The sequence below is a fragment of the Chiloscyllium plagiosum genome, unplaced genomic scaffold, assembly GCF_037043375.1.
Source record: "Chiloscyllium plagiosum isolate Xiang-an unplaced genomic scaffold, Cpla_swu_hap1 HiC_scaffold_35, whole genome shotgun sequence".
Classification (NCBI taxonomy): Eukaryota; Metazoa; Chordata; class Chondrichthyes; order Orectolobiformes; family Hemiscylliidae; genus Chiloscyllium; species Chiloscyllium plagiosum.
Window position 1 is genome coordinate 56,066,052 of NW_028270173.1, and position 17,575 is coordinate 56,083,626.

At 46.7% G+C, this 17,575-nt stretch overlaps 1 pseudogene across 1 annotated transcript in view; it reads right to left on the reverse strand.

Annotated features, from left to right (window-relative positions):
* Nucleotides 1–449: 449 nt before the first annotated feature.
* LOC122546593 (class I histocompatibility antigen, F10 alpha chain-like) overlaps nucleotides 450–17,575 on the reverse strand; it is a 49,566-nt pseudogene continuing 32,440 nt past the window's right edge. The window contains exons 5-9 of the transcript XR_015752989.1: nucleotides 4,343–4,618; nucleotides 3,948–4,226; nucleotides 1,682–1,801; nucleotides 1,163–1,237; nucleotides 450–481 (exon numbers count right to left, since the gene is read on the reverse strand). The product of XR_015752989.1 is annotated as a class I histocompatibility antigen, F10 alpha chain-like (transcript). The remainder of the gene's footprint in view (nucleotides 482–1,162; nucleotides 1,238–1,681; nucleotides 1,802–3,947; nucleotides 4,227–4,342; nucleotides 4,619–17,575) is intronic.

Here is a 17,575-nt window from a genome sequence, read left to right on the forward strand (position 1 = left end):
GAGGGGAATTAGTCTGACAGGGTTTAACAGTGACTCGGAGGGTGGGACAGGGTCAGGAGGGGAGGGGAATTAGTCTGACAGGGTTTAACAGTGTCTGGGAGGGTGGGACAGGGTCAGGAGGGGAGGGGAATTAGTCTGACAGGGTTTAACAGTGTCTGGGAGGGAGTGACAGGGTCAGGAGGGGAGGGGAATTAGTCTGACAGGGTTTAACAGTGACTGGGAGGGTGGGACAGGGTCAGGAGGGGAGGGGAACTCGTCTGACAGGGTTTAACAGTGTCTGGGAGAGTGGGATAGGGTCGGAGGGGAGGGGAATTAGTCTGACAGGGTTTAACCGTGTCTGGGAGGGTGGGACAGGGTCAGGAGCGATGTGAAAATGTTGCAAATAAATCTGGAGAATATAAATCTAAATAAATCTAAGTCAGAGAAAAGTTGACATGTCACTTACTGAATCATGAAGAAGCTGCACCAGAGATATCAGAAGCTGAGAAAATAAAAACAGAATGTGAGAAGTTATATCAAATATAAAATGACACAGTGTGAGATATTCTCTATCACTCACTGGACCCAGGATTTAATCGCCCTCAGCACTAACTAACCAGACTCTCCGAGCCCACCCCCCAGTGGGAATTAAGGGTGAGTGAGTGGAGGGAGGGGCAGTGGGGGAAGAGAATGGAGGGTGACAGTTCGAAGGAGAGACACTGGGGACATGGAGTAGAGAAACAGGACGATAAGAGAGTGTTGGCTGAGAAACAGCATTGTGAGGAGACGGACCCATCACCCTGAGCAACACCCTGGCAAATATAACTCTACACTCTCATAGGGGCAGCACGGTGGCTCAGTGGTTAGCACCGTTGCCTCACAGCACCAGGGACCCGGGTACAATTCCCTCCTCGGGTATTTGTCTGTGTGGAGTTTGCACATTCTCCCCGTGTCTGTGTGGGTTTTCTCCGGGTGCTCCGGTTTCATCCCACGATCCAAAGATGTGCAGGTTAGGTGAATTGGCCATGTTACATTGCCATAGTGTCAGTTGTGTTAGTCAGGGGTAAATATAGGGTTGCAGAATAGGTCTGGGTGGGTTACTCTTTGGAGGGACTGTGTGGACTTGATGTGCTGAAGGGCCTGTTTCCACACTGTCAGGAATCTACTCTACACCTCCCATTACCTTCTCCACCATTCCCAACAGTCTGTCCCCTCAGCCACTTACTGGGAGCTGTTGTGTAGGTCCCACTTGGGGAATCTGCAGAAACAAAATAAATGTCCATTAGGATGGGGAATAATCCATTCTCAGAGACTGTAAACAGCTGTTCAAAATTTATCAAGGTGATGGCACACAAACAAGGCAGTAAGGAAGGTTTTACAGGGATTGTGTCAGAAATCCTCATTCCCATATTCCCCTCCCCTGCATCCCCTCGAGATGCAAAAAATCCCTTCCATTCCATTAATATTCAGTCAGTGAGGATCTGATTGGGTGCAGTGGCTTTAATGATCAATATTAGACCTGGTCTGGGCTGATCACGTAAAGGAAGATCAGACAGGGAACGAGACGTGTTTATACGTGTGTATCTGTGTGTGGGAATTCAATCAGTTCCATTCCCCACAGTGCCCTGTACTCCCAGTACTGGAGATTCCCCACACTCACTCTGTCCCCTCAGTTCCACATTCCCCTCTCTCTGATTCTTACCTCTCCGTGACCATTTCCAGATGATTATTCCGACTATCCCGACAATAACAGCCAAAAGAATGACCATTGATGCAATGAGACTTCCAAGATGGGAATGCAGCCAATTGCTTTTCAGATTTTCTGAAACACATTGGAAATATATCAGGATTCTCTCTGTTCCTGGATTTATTTCTAGCTCCGTGTTGATTGGGAACAATTATAACTGCTCCGAGCTGTTGGGAATTGTTGGGATTGGTTGAAATGTGGGTTTCACCCTCTCCCGATTTCACTCTCCAGTGAAGTCACCAAGGATCCCATTGATAGGGGTATAAACATCGTGTTGTACCTGTCCTGGGGGTTACCTCCCCAGACAGTTCAGTTCCCATTCTCCCCAATATCTCTGTGTCCTGTGTATGTTCAGTCCAACTTGCCCACGCTGACCAGATATCCTCGTCAGTGTGTGAATGGAGGGATCAGCAGTACCTTTGGAGATGGTCGGTTTTCCAGCTCTCTGGTGTTAGGGACCACACCAGGCCCCCTCAAAATATCTGAAGAAGTGCTGGTGGGGTAGATCGGCCTTGGGTGAGGTGAAGGAGTGAGTGAATGGTTGGAGGGGTGTAGTTCAGTCTCCCAGAAAGGCACTTCCTCAGTGGTTGGGCAAGGGGCAGTTTGGGAACTCACTGATGAGTGTTGGGGATGTTGAGTACCAATGGAATGGGGTTTGGGTGCCACAGTGGGCTGGTGAGGGGGCCTTGTTAGGGATCCAGTTGTAGAGATCTGTGTTGTGTCCCAGTTGTCTGTCCAGGGTGATGCACTGCGAGTCTGACAGACGTCTGGAGACGGTGAGCTGGTGTTGGTGCTGGGGAGAGGTCAAGGGTTGATTGCAGAATATCAGGTCATGTGTTTGAGGGGATGGAGTCAAAGAGTTAAAGAGTCACACAACAAGTGTGTATGTTCAGTCCAACTTGCCCACGCTGACCAGATATCCTCGTCAGTGTGTGAATGGAGGGATCAGCAGTACCTTTGGAGATGGTCGGTTTTCCAGCTCTCTGGTGTTAGGGACCACACCAGGCCCCCTCAAAATATCTGAAGAAGGTAGTCTAAGATCTGAACTGATTCTTATTTTAAAGCTCGATGGGAAATGATGTGTTCCAGATACAACGCAGGTGGTCAAACAACTCAACATTAAGCAAAACACAATTTACTTAAACGCTGTAATTAAAATACAAACAAAAGAACAAGAAATTTAGAATAACTTAACAATTGAAAAATGCAACCAAACTCAGTACCTATTACTAATTAACTGCTGCAATATTGTAACATCCTATAAACACCTTGCTAAAAAGGTAAATTCAGACACAGATTCTTACATGCAGTTCTCCAACCCAGGAGGAAATAATATCAAGAAAAAAATGTAGACAGTAGTAGCCAGGTGACATTCACTGAAGCTGCCAACTCTTTTGAGACCGCAAAGGCTTCTGATGTAACTGAAAAAACCAAACTGAGAAATCTGGATCTGTGAGAGCTGGCCACGCCCATTCAGACTGCTTCTATTGTTCCAACTTAAAAAAAACACCTAGAGGCCTCACAACTTGTTTACCTCAGTCATCAGCAGCAGCGAGTTTATTGCCTCTGCCTTACAACCTCTCTTCAAAACAAAAACTAGGACACCAACAACCTTTTAAAGTGGCAGCATCATCACACTAGGAGTTAAAGAAGCTTCCAATCCCTAACCTCAGAACCTGAGGTCTTCCCAAAGGGTTTCAGATGCGAGGTAATTGTCCATCGGAAGTTGAAACTTCCTGGACAAATCCCATTCAGTGAGTCAGGAATTCTGAGGGGTCCAGACCCTCCTCTCTCAGGGAGTGTCCAGTCTCTGACTGTCTGGCTGCTGGACAATCTGGGCCCATGTCTGGTGCTGAAGCCTGGAATACAAGGGCATCTTCTTGTAATTCTGGTGAGATTATTCCAGAGGGAAATCAACGAGTACTTCACCAATAACAGGGCTGTGGGAATCTGGAATCCCCAAAAGGCTCTAGAAGCTTGGGATTCGGAGATCCTTTCAAACTTAGAATTGAAATCTTTAACGCAATTGAGACCAACATGACATATCAACACAGAGATCAAGGTGGGTAGTTGCAAACAAGGAAGTGAAAAAGTGTCCTGTAAATGGTTTCATCTGTCACATGTATATACACACACACACACACACACACACACACACACACACACACACACACACACACACACACACACACACACACACACATTGTGCCCAGTCCCTTACCCCACTGATAGAGCTGGGCCTCTGCCAGGCTGCTGTGTTCAATGTGACAGGAGTATTGATCCTCATCCCCAGCATTGATCTCAATCTCTTTCTGGATCTGATGGGTCCCATCGTGGTTCGGTCGTACCCCCGAGGAATGTGTCTCAGACATGACCTCTCCATTCCTTAGCCAGGTCACCTCAATGTCTGCAGGATCAAACCCAGTGACCAGGCAGGAGAGAGTGAGCGGCTTGTCCTGACCATTGGGCTCCCTCCTGGAGATGAACACTTCAGGCTGAACTGTGATGGGAAAGGGTGAAACCACAAACAATAGACAGACACTGAATGGAATGGGAGAGCGGCTTCATAGATCAGTGAGGTTAGATCGGAACATGGAACAAAACTGAAATACATACCTTTCTTTCTGAAATATTCCTTTCCAGCTTCCAGATATCTCTTTAAATATTCAACATATACCTCTTCCATGTGTCTTTTCCAGTAGTTGTTCCAGGAATCATCAGAATTCCATTTCTCTTTAGTCATCACTGCAATGGGATTGGATGCGATCCATCTCATTCTGTCTGGTTCCAAACTGATAAAGTCTTCTCCATCAAATCCAAATCTCATCGATGTCTTAATGCTGCCGTCATCACTGACCTCAACAGTAGTTATCCGTTGAAAAATGTGAATTCCTGTTGGTGATCAAACAGTCATAGATAATTAATCATTAATAACCAGAGGAACAATCTGATCAAAGGGGAAGGGGGATCCTGTATCAGGGCCAGGGAGAGGGGGGTTACACACGGTGCTAATCTCCAGGGCCCCAGACTCGGGCAGCACTGACCCTTTCTCCAGTGGTTGCTTCACACCTCAACCTGGAGCAGATAGGGAATGTGCTCTCCGATCCGGGTCAGAATTCCAGCGCTCACATTCCCACTGTCCTGGAACGACAGGCCCAGTCCTTCTGGTCATTTGTTTCAATCACAGGCTGCATTCTGGGGGATGTAGTCCATGTCTGTCCGTGACCACTCTGTCAGCCTCCCACAGGCACTGGCCCACGATCGGACTCTGTGTGTTATTTACAAGGACCCTCTCCCTACGTGGGGCTGTGCAATCTCTTCCCCTGAGCCTGGCGGAATGGAGATGAGGATCAATCTCTTTAAGTTACTCACTACCTGTGTCCACTGCTTTCTGTCATTTTAATAAATGATTTGGATGTGCATATAGGAGGGAATGGTTAGTAATGGTTCGTTTGCAGATGACACCAAAACAGGAAATGTAGTGGGCAGTGAGGAAGGTTATATCAGAGTATGATGGGATCTTGATCAGATGGGCTGAGGAGTGGCAGATTGAGATTAATTTCGATAAAAGTGAGGTGTTGCATTTTGCGTAAATCATAGCAGCATTTACACAGTTAATGGTAGGGTGCTGGGGAGTGTTGCCAAACAAACAGACCTTGGGGTGTAGAGTCATAGTTCCTGAAGGTGGAGTTACAGATTGACAGGATAGTGAAGAAGGTGTTTGGTCTCCTTGCCTTTATGGGTCAGTGGATTGAGTACAGGAGTTGGGGTATCATGTTGCAGCTGTACAGGACATTGATTCAGCCACTTTCCGAATGCTGTGTTAAATTCTGTACTTCCTGCAATAGGAAATGTGAAAGGGTTCAGAAAAGATTTACAAGGTTTGGAGCTATAGTGAGAGACTGAATAGGCTGGAGCTATTTTCCCTGAAGTTTATAAAAACATGAGGGGCATAGATAAGGTGAATAGCCAAGTTTTTTTGCCCAGGGTAGGGGAGTCCGAAACTAAAGGGCATAGGTTGAAGGTGAGAGGGAAAAGATTTAAAAGGGACCTAACAGGGAACTTTTTCATGCAGAGGATGGTGCCAGTATGGAATGTGCTGCCAGAGGAAGTGACAGAGGCTGGTACAATTACAGCATTTAAAAGGCATCAGGATGGGCTTACAATGGGAAGGGTTAAGAAGGATGTGGGCTAAAAGCTGGCAAATGGGACTTAGATCAGTTTAGGATTTCTGGTCTGCGTGGACGAGTTGGACTAAAGGGTCTGTTTCTGAGCTGTGCAACTCTATGTATCTACTTTCTATACAATTTCCTCTATTTATTGCAGTGTTTTTACATTTGTTCTTGTTGTTTAATCCATTCCTCACAAATTAAACAGAATGAGTTGGCCTATTTTGGGGCAGTTTCCCAGAATGCCCTGTTTCAAGTCCCCGCTGGTCCAAAGGGGTCACAATATATCTGCACAACCTGATTCAAATATATCTCCAGATCATGAATGGACCGTGACAGTCAAATATTCTCTTTACTGTCCCTCCTGTTCTCAATTCATTCGTTATCCCACTGTTTACTGATTTGCTAAGAACTAAACATGATTAATGTTAGTGATCCTTCTATCTATTTCTTCATTTTTTAATATTTCTTCATTTCTAGCTTTGTTTACTTTACAATTTTTTTTTCTGTTTTCATGACAACAAGTAATAGATTCCAGTGCTACACTTGATATGCTGCTTTCAAACACATTCCCAGTTAATCCTAGTAACATGGAAGTTCAGAGGGAGAGTGGGCAAGTCAGCCCTTTGAGTCCACTCCACCATTTAACATGATCATGGCTGATCTTATCCTGGTCTCACCGCCACCTTCCTGCCTGCTCCCATCCCCCGTTATCCTGCTTTCCATCAGAAACGTAGCCATTTCTGTCCTGAATTTGTTGATTGGTTCTGCCCCACTCTGGGTCAGTGAGTTCCACAGATTCACAACCCCCTGAAAGGGGTAGGTAATTCTCATCTCAGTTTTGAACCGACCTCCTCTCTCTATATCTATGACCTCTTGTTCAAGACTGTCCCACAAGGGGAATGTCTGCTAGACATCGACCTTATCAATCCCCTTGAGCATTTTATATTCCTCAATCAGATCCTCCTTCATTCCTCTGATCTCCAGTGAGTCCAGGCCCAAGCTATACAATTGCTTCTCGTACAATAACCCTTTCATCCCTGGAACAGCCTGGTGAACCTCGTCTGAACTGCCTGCAATGTCACCACATCCTCCCTTAGGTAAGGAGACCACAACTGGACACAATTCTCCAGGTGTGGTCTCACCAATGCCTTATATAATTGTAACCACACTTCTTTGCAATAAATGCCAGTATTCCATTTGCTTTTCTTGTTTTATGCTGCACCTGCGTATCCACTTTCTTCAATTCATGCCCAAAAACACCCAGATCCCTCTGCACTGACACACTGCAAATCTGCTTCCCAGTGCAATAACAATTTGCCTTCTTATTTTCCGGCCAAAATGAACAACCCCATTCTTACCCACATTAAACTCCACCTCTCAGAGTCTGGCCCATTCTCCTAGCCAATATCCATCTGGAAACTTATTATCTCCTCATCATAGCCTGGTTCCCCACCAATCTTAGTATCATCCATGAGTTTAACTACAATATAGTAGATTAGATTTCTTACAGCATGGAAACAGGCCCTTCAGCCCAACAAGACCACACTGACCCTCCCATCAGCAATCCACCCAGACCCATTCCCCTACCCCATATTTGCCCTTGACTAATGCACCTAACACTACAGGCATTTTAGCATGGCCAATTCACCTGACCTGCACATCTTTGGATTGTGGGAGGAAACCGGAGCACCTGGAGGAAACCCACACAGACAAGGGGAGAATGTGCAAACTCTGCATAGTCAGTCACCCGAGGCAGGAATCGAACCTGGGTCCCTGGTGCTGTGAGGCAGCAGTGCTAACCATTGAGCCACCGTGCCGCCCAACACTCTGTTCCTCCTTGCAGATCATTTATACAGATTGTAAATAGTTGAACTCTGACAACTCAACCAAGCAGCACAAGATAGTTCCACTTCACCACCCAGAAAAGGACCCATTTTTCCTGTTCCTCTGTTTTCTGTCAGTTATCCAATCCTTTATCCAGGCCAATACTCTACCTTAAACCCCCTAGGATCTAATCATCAGGATCAGTCTTTTATGTGGCATCTTGTCAAATGCCTTCTGGAAGTCTAGATATGCCACATCCACTGGATACCGGTGAATTGAGCTCCATTTATCTAAATGTTCAGTTATTTCCTCCCTTATGATTGGCTTCAGCAACGTCCCCATTACCTTTGAGTGCAGGCCATCAGGCCCCGGGGAATATCTGCCTTTCATCCCATCAGTTTATGTAATACCTTCTCCCCAGTTACAGCAATTGCACCAAGTTCCTTGGTAGTAACTGTAGTTTTTGGGAAGACAGTGCTACCTTACACTGTGACAACAGAGACATTTCTGCTATCCCGGAATACCCCATTATTACCTCACCGTTTCTGTCCTTTCACTATTCTCTTCCTTTTTAGAAAGTTTGTAGAAGTTTTTGGTATCGGTGCTTACGTTGTGCAAGGTTCACTCAAAATTATTTTGTTCCTTTGATCTATCCGGGTCCACACAGTGTGTCTCACACAGACAGACATGCAGGCACACACTCTGTCTCCCTCCCCCTCTCTCTTGTCCCCCACCTCATCCCATGCAATAACCAGTGGACACACTTGTCCTGGTGAGGAGGGAAAACCAGTCTGTAAGGAAATTCCCTCCTGGCCCCTCTTTTCTATGAATTCCATCAAGACCAGCTCATCGTCTGCACCACCAGAGGAGAATGGAAGCTCTCGGTGGGAGTTCAACCCCAACTCCCAAAGCCAGTGCAAACCCATCCCTTTCATGATGACCCAGACTGTGACCTCCTCTGTCTCTTCTAGCTCTGTTTCTGAAAAAAGCAAAACAGATTTTACTAATTAGCTTTCCAACTCACAATGTTTATTCATTATTTTTGTTATGTGTTGTTTAAAAAGTTATATATTTATTGCTTTGACAGTTTGGATTGCTGAGCAAGTTGCTCATGTTTATTCCGTGCATTAATTTGGTGTGAAATTAGTTTTTAATGTTGTGCCAAATTTGATCTCAAACAGCTGCCTCTAGGTTTCTTACTGCTTTCTTGTTGCGGGTTAGGGGGTGGGCTGGAATGTGCAGATCTTGAACCTGAAGCCTTGACTCTCTTTCCCATGGTTATAGGCACGTTCACTGAACTGGGAAGTTGATGTGCAGATGTTCTGTCCCCTGTCTCCATGACATCTTCACCCTCCTGTGAAGTGCTGCTGTACTGGGTGTACTGGGATTTATTTGGTTCCATTCCTGCTGCTTCCAGTTGCTGGTTCCAGTTGATCATTGTAATGGCCGGTATATTGGATCCAGTCAGGCCAAAGGTACAAAATAATTCTGAGTAAACCTTGCACAACATAAGCACCGATACCAAAAGCTTCTACAAACTGTATAAAAAGGAAGAGAATAGTGAAAGTAAATGTTGGTCCTTTACAGGACAGAAACGGTGAGGTAATAATGGGGTATTCAGGGATAGCAGAAATGTCTCTGTTTTCACAATGTATGGTAGCACTGTCTTCCCAAAAACTGGAGTTACTACCAAGGAACTTGGTGCAATTGCTGTAACCCAATTGGCCTGCACCCAAAGGTAGTGGGGACATTGCTGAAGCCAATCATAAGGGAGGAAATAACTGAACATTTAGATAAGTGAAGCTCAGTGGATGTGGTATATCTAGACTTCCAGAAGGCATTTGACAAGATTCCACATAAAAGACTGATCCTGATGATTAGATCCTAGGGGATTAAAGAAAGTGGATATACAGGTGCAGCATATAATAGGAAAGGCAAATAGAATATGGCACTTTTTGCAAAGAAGTGTTGTTACAATAATATAAGGCGTTGGTGAGACCACACCTGGAGAATTATATCCAGTTGTAGCCTCCTTACTTAAGGGAGGATGTATTTGTTGATGGAGTCAGTGGATGAGTGTCTTGCCTCTAGAAATTCTCTGTTTAGTTTGTCCTATGATGGTTGTGTTGACTCAGTTGAATTTGTGGTCCCTGTCATCGGTGTGTGTGGCTATCAGGGACAGCTGGTCATGGTGTTTAGTGGTTAGTTGGTGTTCATGGATGTGGATTGTTAGTTGTTCACCTGTTTGTCCTATATTGCGTTTCATGCAGCCTTTGCATGGAATCCTGTAAATTATATTAGTCTTGAACATGGTGGGTATAGGGACTTTTGTCCTGGTGAGTTGTTGCCTGAGTGTGCCTGTTGGTTTATGGACAGTCATGGATCCCAGTGGGTGGAGAAATCTGGCTGTCAGTTCCAAGACGTTTTTATATAAGGGTAGAGCGGTTTGTGTTTTGGGTTGTGGCATGTCTTGGTTGTATTGTTTGCCTGTTAGGCATCTGCAGATGAAGTTGCGAGAGTATCCCTTCTTGGTGAAGACTCTGTAGAGATCTTCTTCTTCTTCCCTTCCTAGGCCGGGAGAGCTGCAGTGTGTTGTAGCCCTTTTGAACAGGGTCCTCATGCAGCTTCTCTTGTGTGTGTTTGGGTGGTTGTTGTTGTAGTTCAGGATCTGGTCCATGTGTGTGGCTTTTCTGTACACTGTTGTGGTACATTCACCGCTCTGTGGTCTTTCTACCGTCACATCCAGAAATGGGAGTTGGCTGTTGGTTTCCTCCCCTCTCGTAAATCTGATCCCTGTGAGCATGGTGTGGATAATCCAGTGTGTGTTTTCTCTCTGTGTTCTCTTAATAATTACAAAATGTCGTCCACATATCTGATTTAGAGTGTGGGTTGGATTTATGGGAGGGCTGTTTGTTCCAGTTTCTGCATCACTGCTTGTGCTCTGAGCCCGGAGATGGGTGAGCCCATCGGTGTCCCATTGATCTGTTCATGTATTTGGTTGTTGAATGGGAAGTGTGTCCTCAAGCACAGGTCTGGTAGTGTGACTCTGCAGTCCTTGTTGGGAGGTTCCCTGTCGTATCGCCTGTTCTGTTTGTCCTGGAGGTTGGCTACTGTCTCTCTGGCTGGCGTTTTGTCAATTGAAGTGAACAGTGTTGTTCCATCAAATGAGACCGTTGCTTCCTCCTTATCTCTGTTTATGTTCTTGATGTTGTCTAGGAATCCCTGTGATGATTGTATGGAGTGTTTGGACCCACTGAGAAGATGGTTCAGTTTTTGTTGGAGTTCTTTTATGACATAAAGAAAGAGAACCACACTCCAAAACAAAATGACTAACCAACAGCAGAGAAGACAACATGACAGACCCTTGGGTAAGATTCCATGCAAAGACTGCATGAAACACTGTACAGGACAAACAGGTGAACAACTAGCAATCCACATCCACGAACACCAACCAACCACTAAACACCACGACCAGCTGTCCCTGATAGCCATACACACCGATGACAGGGACCACAAATTCAACTGGGACACCACAACGATCATAGGGCAAGCTAAACAGAGGACAGCCAGAGAATTTCTAGAGGCATGGCACTCATCCACGGACTCGATTAAGAAACACAGTGACCTGGACCCAATATACCGACCACTCCAACGAACAACCGGAAGCAGGAATGGAACCAAATAAATTCCAGAGGACACAGTACAGCAGCGTTTCACAGGAGGCTCCGAAACACTGAAGATGTCACCTAAGCAGGAGACAAAATGTCTGCAAATCAACTTCCCAGCTTGGCAAACATCCAAATCACCATGGCAACTGGCACCTGAGCAACAAACTTTTACACAAACCTTGATTGACTCTCTTTCTCTCTCTATGAATGCTGCCTGGCCAGCTTTGAAATTCCAGCATTTTCTGTTTAAATTTCAGATTTCCAGCATCAGCAATCCTTTCCTACCCTGTGATATGCTGCAGTGACATTTCTACTTTCGGGGTGCCTGTAAGGTGTTACTGCATAGGGCCAGGTTTGAAGAAACAGAGATACTCACATAACAGGAAGAACCACGTTGTGTGACATTGTCTGGTGTCAGGGCTCCCATGACTGAGCGGCACAAAATGGCTGCTGGCTGCCCATGGCTAATTTATTTTTTATTTCAAAAATATACTTTATTCATAAAATAATTTGATGGTCTGTACAATTGGTCATGCAATACATATGTAAACATGTACATACAGAGATCAAAACTTATCATTTTTATACAGGTCTGTACATTTTTTGATCATATGCCCATATAATTAGCTGAGGCGTCAGCAGAGCCCAAATGACTGCGTGGGTCCCCTGTTCTTCATTAGGCAGGCAGACTTTACACAGTGGTCTTTCCCCACCGCGCCTTGGCGGCAGCTGCCCCAAGCTTCAGCGCGTCCCTCAACACGTAGTCCTGGACCTTGGAATGTGCCAGTCTGCAACACTCAGTCGGGGTCAACTCCTTCAGCTGGAAGATCAGCAGGTTTCGGACCACCCAGAGAGCGTCCTTCACCGAGTTGATGATCCTCCAGGCACAGTTGATGTTCGTCTCGGTGTGCGTCCCGGGGAACAGACCGTAGAGCACGGAGTCCTGCGTCACGGCGCTGCTCGGGACGAACCTCGACAATTACCACTGCATTCCTCTCCAGACTTCCTCTGCATAGGCACATTCCAGAAGGAGGTGTGTGACAGTCTGGTCCCCCCCGCAGCCGCTTCGAGGGCAGCGTGTGGTGCGGCTGAGAGTCCGGGCGTGCATAAAGGATCTCACAGGCAGAGCCCTTCTCACCACCAGCCAAGCCATGTCTTGGGGCTTGTTGGAAAGTTCTGGCGATGAGGCATTCTGCCAAATGGCATAGACAGTCTGCTCAGGGAACCGCTTGATAGGATCCGCCCTCTCCTTTTCCCGAAGGGTCTCAAGGACACTACGTGCTGACCACTTCCTGATAGACTTGTGGTCAAAGGTGTTTTTCTTCATGAACCCTCCGAACCAAACACCCAGCACCTTCAGGTGGTCGGTCCTGACGGTGAAGGGGATCGAGGATTGGTCGGCCCAGTTCCCGAAGAGCATGGCCTCGCTCTTGCCTCGGTTTACCTTGGCCCCCGAGGCCCGTTCGAACTGGTCACACATGCACATGAGTCTGCGCACGGACAGCGGATCCGAGCAGAGAAAATGGTGATGTCATCCATGTACAGGGAGGCCTTAACCTGCAGGTCCCCGCTGCCAGGAATAGTTACCCCTCTCAGGCTCGCATCCTTCCTGATGGACTCGGCAAATGGCTCTATGCAGCACACAAACAAGGCAGGAGAGAGAGGGCAGCCCTGCCTGACTCCAGATCTGACTGGGAAGCTATCTGATTCCCACCCATTGATTGACAATGTTGGTGTAGAGCAGTCTGATCCAATTGCAGATTCCCTCCCCAAAGCCCATTTTGGAGAGAACATCTCTCATGTACCTGTGTGATATCCTGTCAAAGGCTTTCTCCTGGTCCAGTCTGATCAGGCAGGTGTCCAACCCTCTGTCCTGCACGTAGGCGATCGTATCCCTGAGGAGTGCGAGACTCTCAGCGATCTTCTTGCCCGGCACAGCACAGGTTTGGTCAGGGTGAATCACTGACCCCAGAGCAGACCTGACCCAGTTGGCGATTACCTTTGACAGTATTTTGTAATCTGCATTCAACAGTGAGATTGGTCTCCAATTTTTGAGTTCCTTCCTCTCCCCCTTCCGCTTGTAGATGAGGGTGATGATGCCTTTCCTCATGGATTCACTCATGGTACCTGCCCGAAGCATACTGACATACACCTCCAGCAGGTCCTGGCCAATCAAGTCCCACAGAGCGGAATAGAGCTCGACCGGTCAGCCATCGCTTCCGGGAGTTTTATTCTTTTCGAAGGACTTGGGTGCTTTGGTCAGCTCGTCCAGAGATAGCGGCTGGTCCAGCCTCTCCCGTGTTCTGTCGTCTAAGACCTCCGTGATAGAGGACAGGAATGACTGGGAGGCTGCGCTGTTGATCAGCTTCGCGTCATACAGACTGGCGTAGAAGGATTTACTGATCCTCATGACGTCAGCCTGAGATGATGTTAGCGAGCCATCTTCTTCCTTCAGGCTGCTGAGCACAGAGCTCTCTTTGTGCACCTTCTGGAAGAAGAAACGTGAGTCCCATCAAGAACCTCTTGACGTTCCCTTTTACTGTTTCCCACCAGTCCGCTGTGGACTCAAAGAGGGGCTTCACGGTTCTCCAACCTGGGTAGTCCCTCTTGAGCTCCTCAATGTTTCCCGGGGTCAACAGCTTGGTGTTCAGCTTCCATGTTCCCTTACCAGCCCACTGCTCGTCGTGTAGGTGACAGTCGGCCAGCAGGAGGCAGTGGTCAGAGAAGAACACCGGCTTGACATCGGTGGATCTGACCGAGAGCGTTCGGGACACAAACAGGTAATCTATCCTTGAGCGGATAGACCCGTCTGCCCGTGACCAGGTGTATCTACGCTGCGCTCTGTCTGCAGGGGTGCTGAAGACATCGTGCAGCTTGGCATCTTTTACCGTGTCCATCAGGGCTCTGGACGTGGTGTCCAGTTTACTGTCCCCCCCGCCGGATCGTCCATCTGCATCAATGATACAGTTGAAGTCTCCGGCCAGAATGACCGGCCTGGACGTAGCCAGCAACAGTGGAAGCTGCTGCAGGACGGCCAACCGTTCCCTCTTACCCACTGGGGCGTACACATTAATCAGTCTCAGGGGAGCATTCCTGTACATGACGTCGGCGACGAGGAGGCGCCCGCCCACCACCTCCTTAACCTCGGAGATGGTGAAGTTGCCTCCTCTCAACAGGATACCCAGGCCGGAGGCGCGGCTATCGTTGGCCCCCCGACCAAACTGACGGCCCATGGGCCCACAAGCTCGACCATCTCCTGTAGCTGCTGAGGTGCGGTATCCCACACTCCTGCAGGAACAGGACGTCGGCTTTAACATTGGCCAGGAAGGCCATCGTAGAAACACATCGCATAGCCGATTTGATGCTACGCAATTGATGCTGGCAATTCTTATCCCCATTTTAACAGTTTACGAGGTTAACAGTGTCCATTTGCTGCTGGTCTTGCCCCTCTGGGGTAGCTGTGTGCATCCCCGTGGTGACGGCAAACTGCTGGACCCTCCCAGGGCTGAGGTGGCACAGAAAACTGCTCAGGATGAGCAGCCCATCAGAGGTATATAAGTAGATCCTACTCTCACCCTCCTTCATGTCACACAGCATAAAAGAGTGACTCCAATGTTTCCCGTTTACTCTTCGTATATCCATACAATCTGAATTCTGTATCCTTTTCCCTTCTGTCCTGATCTATCTTGTAATTGTAAAGTGTCCTTCAGTACTTATTACACTCCCCAACCTGAGGGCTACATGTGGCTGAGGGGTGAATTTCTCCTGATTTCACTCACATCTCACAGCCGGGTCAGTGTTAATCTTAGAATCCCTGCAGTGTGGAAACAGTCCCTTCGGCCCAACAAGTCCACACCAACCTCCAAAGAGTAACCCACCCAGTCCCATTCCCCTGCCCTATTATCCTGTATTTACCTCCAACTAATGCACCTCACCTACACATTCCTGGAAGTGAGGCAACTTACTGTGGCCAATTCACCTAACCTGCGTGTCTTTGGATTGTGGGAGGAAACCGGAGTACCCAGAAGAAGCCCATGCAGACACGGGGAGAATGTGTAAACTCCACACAGACTGTCGCCCGAGGCTGGAATCGAACCCAATTCCGTGGTGCTGTGAGGCATCACTGAGCTACCGTGCCATGTTCTTGAAGAGCTCTCGGTTAATGACATCTGGAATCCTCGGTGTGCCAGACTGGAAAATTGTGCTCACAATGTCTTAATCATTCCACAACAAAAGACTAACTGTGAAGATCTGTAGCTCTTCATTGTTGGTCTGTTCACGATCCGATATCGTAAAGCGTATAAACATGAGAATTAGGAGCTGGAGTAATCCATTTGATTCCTTGAGCCTGCTGCACAATTTAATCAGATCCTGGCTGATCCAGTCATGTTTTAAGTGACACATTGTCATCTCATCCCAATAACCTTTGATCCCTTTGATGAACAGGAATCTATCTAGCCCTGCCTTAAAAAAACAATTCTTGTAGACCTATGGATTTATCATTGTATCTCGATCTGCGTGCCTGTTGGTTTAGGTGAGCCTGTCAGTTTGTGTGTGTCCAAGTGTGTGCATGTATGTACTGTCGCTATCTAACATTGCATCAATGTCTATTTCCCTTTCACTGTAATTCCTCCTTCTCCCTATCCACCCACTGGATCCCTCTGTCTGTCTGAAATGTGGGTCAAATACTCAGGCCACATTATGAAGTGGAATCACTTTCCCCTGAGCTACCTCACACTGTCAATGGAGATCAGGTGGTTAAACAAGATCCTGACACTGAAGTCCATCTAAAAGCTGAGCTGCCAGCTATCGATGCTCTGACCATGAATCACGGTGACAATGTTCAGCTCATGTGGTTCCAGTGTCTGAGGATCCAATCCTGAAGATGGTCATTTCTGTACATTTTGAGATAAGCAGGAAGATTATAAGGTTTGTTTTAAAGAGTCACTGGAGAGATTTTCACAGAGACAGAGCCCCTTGTTATTTGTGCAGCAATGACTGAGGACACTAACTGGGAGAAAACTCACCAAGATGAATAATAAAGACAACACAGCTAAAGCTGCAAAGACCTATGGGACATTTAATTTAAATGCTGCCTGTTTTCGGATGAGATGTTGAACCAAGATCATGTCTGTTCTCAGGAATTTGTGTAAAATATCAAGAGAAACTGTTTTGAAGAAGAGCTGGTGATTTCTCCCGAAATCATCGATAACACTTGTCCTTCAAATCCCACTGAAAACAGGGTGAGTGAGTGGATCTTGAAGACTATTGGTGAAGAAAGGATGAGAAAGTGGAGAGTGAAGGATTGAAGGAAGAGGGACTGGAGAGTATGACGATGCTGCCCCTTTGACAAGGTTATTTTGTCCTCGGCTTTTTTCAAGAGGGGTTGTAAAGGCAGAGGTGCCAATATGTCTGTAAATGGCTACTTTAAATAATGGCAGGGGAGTAGCCAGTTCTCCCAGCTCAGGTCATTTTCTAGTTTGGTTTGTTTTCAGCAGGCAGTCAGAACTTGCTGGTAGCAGAGAAGCTGCTACAGTTAAAAAAAAGGTTCCATGCTTCAACAGATATTTCTTGCCTGACTCTTCTCTCTGCAATATCTCCTGCCTGTAATACCTGGGTTTGAAATTCCTTTTTGCCAAGAGATATGTTTGTGGGGCATCACAGGGATTGCAACAGCTCCTTAGTTAAGTTGCTATATCGGGTCAGTTGTTATTCCGAATTCTGTTTTCTTTTGTTCATGTTTCAACTGTAGAGTGTAAATAAGTTGTGTTTTGCTTCAAGCTGAGTGGTTTGACCAGCTGCATCACTCCTGGAATATTCACTTCACATCTACCTTTAAAACAGGAAAATGTTCGGGTCTGGGTGACCTTCTTAAAGTGTTTTGTGGGGCCTGGCCTGGTCCAGAACACTGATTGAAAGATTGTGCCATGAATTGCTGCCTGGCAATTGTCCTTTGAATATTACTGACATGATCATTAACTCTAACTCCATTCACCATTGCAACCTTTGTTACAACAGGAAAATCTTCAGTGCCAGAAATTGCTGTGTCGATCACAATCAATGAGTTAGTGCTTGTAGAACAAAATTAAAGGAACAATTTGACAAACATTTACACACATTCCCATCAGACCACCATGAATTCACATCCCTACAGTGACAATCTCCAACAATCCACCACTTTATCA